The sequence below is a fragment of the Amblyraja radiata genome, chromosome 40 (assembly GCF_010909765.2).
Source record: "Amblyraja radiata isolate CabotCenter1 chromosome 40, sAmbRad1.1.pri, whole genome shotgun sequence".
NCBI lineage: Eukaryota > Metazoa > Chordata > Chondrichthyes > Rajiformes > Rajidae > Amblyraja > Amblyraja radiata.
Genome location: NC_045995.1, coordinates 9265276 through 9267263, shown reverse-complemented (window position 1 = coordinate 9267263; position 1988 = coordinate 9265276). Strand labels below are relative to the sequence as shown.

At 42.7% G+C, this 1988-nt stretch overlaps 1 long non-coding RNA gene across 1 annotated transcript; it reads right to left on the bottom strand.

Moving 5' to 3' along the window:
- Positions 1-279: 279 nt before the first annotated feature.
- Positions 280-1786, bottom strand: LOC116967650. The gene is made up of 3 exons (XR_004410298.1): positions 1760-1786; positions 506-528; positions 280-407 (listed from the first exon to the last, which is right to left on the bottom strand). It is a non-coding gene; the product is annotated as an uncharacterized LOC116967650 (long non-coding RNA).
- Positions 1787-1988: the final 202 nt, after the last annotated feature.

Genomic DNA, 1988 nt, shown 5'->3' with positions numbered 1-1988 from the left:
TTATTTATATAAATGATCAGATGAATGCAGGGTATGTGGGTGGCACGGTTAGCAGGTTTGTGGATGAGATTAAAATTCATGAGACATTGTGGAGAGTGAAGAAGGTTGTCTTAGATTAAACTGATCCTCATGAACTGGGCCAACGGACTGAGGAATGGAAGATGCAGTTTTCTAAAGTTCACAGGAGAGAGACAGCTGCCATAAGAAGTATTAGAGGGGAATACAATTTATCTCGGCAATGTTTGCATGTGTGTTACTAAACAAGAAGAGAGGAAACTGGACAGGTTTTACCTCACTTAATGGCAGATGTTTCTCTCCACAGCGTGTTCATCAAAAAGTGGTGATCAAATGTTTCAATCGGCAAGGCAGCGTCTGTCACTGAGAGTGCTTTATCTTCATCACTAACCCTGCAAATATTTAGCAGCTGGTTATAAACTGAGCCTCAACCATTTTTTTGAGCTGTTCTACACAAACATGCAGTGGTTCAGTCAAGAGCATGGCCTACCTCCTCTTCCCATCAGCTTCCTCCTGCAAGAAATAAAACACAAATCTTGAGTAGACTGATACGGGACATCCATATCCCGACAGCAGGATTTTCACACAAATTACAACAAGCCCCAGAAATGTTCCATTGCCCAACATTTATTGTCATTGTCACAGAGACAGAAATTGGATATTGCCGTAGAGATTCTACAAGTGTATTAACAGCAAAATAATAACTAGGGGGAGACTAGGTCCCTTTAAGAGCAAAAGGATAATTTAGGATAGAACAGGTCCCATTAAGTGCTGGCGACCTTAAAGCATGTTAAGGGGGATAAATTACAGGGGTTGATTAAGTGTATAGAAACATAGAATCATAGAAAATAGGTGCAGGAGTAGGCCATTCGGCCCTTCGAGCCTGCACCGCCATTCAATATGATTATGGCTGATCATCCAACTCATATACTACACCTGCCTTCTCTCCATACCCCCTGATCCCTTTAGCCACAAGGGCCACATCTAACTCCCTCTTAAATATAGACAATGAACTGGCCTCAACTACCTTCTGTGGCAGAGAGTTCCACAAATTTACCACTCTCTGTGTGAAAAATGTTTTTCTCATCTCGGTCCTAAAGGATTTCCCCTTTATCCTTAAACTGTGACCCCTTGTCCTGGACTTTCCCAACATCGGGAACAATCTTCTTGCATCTAGCCTGTCCAACCCCTTAAGAATTGTGTAAGTTTCTATAAGATCCCCCCTCAATCTTCTAAAGTCTAGCGAGTACAAGCCGAGTCAGTCTTTCTTCATATGAAAGTCCTGGCATCCCAGGAATCAGTCTGGTGAACCTTCTCTGTACTCCCTCTATGGCAAGAATGTCTTTCCTCAGACTTGGAGACCAAAACTGTACGCAATACTCCAGGTGTGGTCTCACCAAAGCTGACTTCAACAGATCTGTTTAACGCCACAAAATTATTTCCCACTAAAGAGGAACATACGACAAATTTTCCACGTGATCTTTTCGGGGGATTATCAAACAGCCATGAACTCAGTGACAAGATCACAATAACTCATCCCAAGGAGACTGCAGGCAGTGCAGAGATCCCACAGATTATGCAGGAGGACATTTAGTTTTGGAACAACAGCAGCACAGCTCTGGAACAGACGGAACATTTACCCAGTTCTGAATTACAGGCAAATGCAGCATTTATTTCAGAAATGTCACCCACCATTTTGTGACTGTGCACTTTCACTTCACCAAACTGTAGTGTAACCCCTCACCTTCAGAAACACCAGACTGTCTTTTTGATCCAGCTGTTGTTGCAACTTTAAGAGTTCCTCCTGAATGGAACTTAAATTGTCTTGAATCTTTCCAAGATTTTTCTCCATTGTATTTAGAATCTTCTTCTCTTCCTCCCGGATATCTGCCAGTGCGCGCTGCTCTTTCTCAGTGAGAATCTGGTGCAGTTCAGCAAACTGGGATGTGATTTTGGACTGAAGGTTGTGTGAC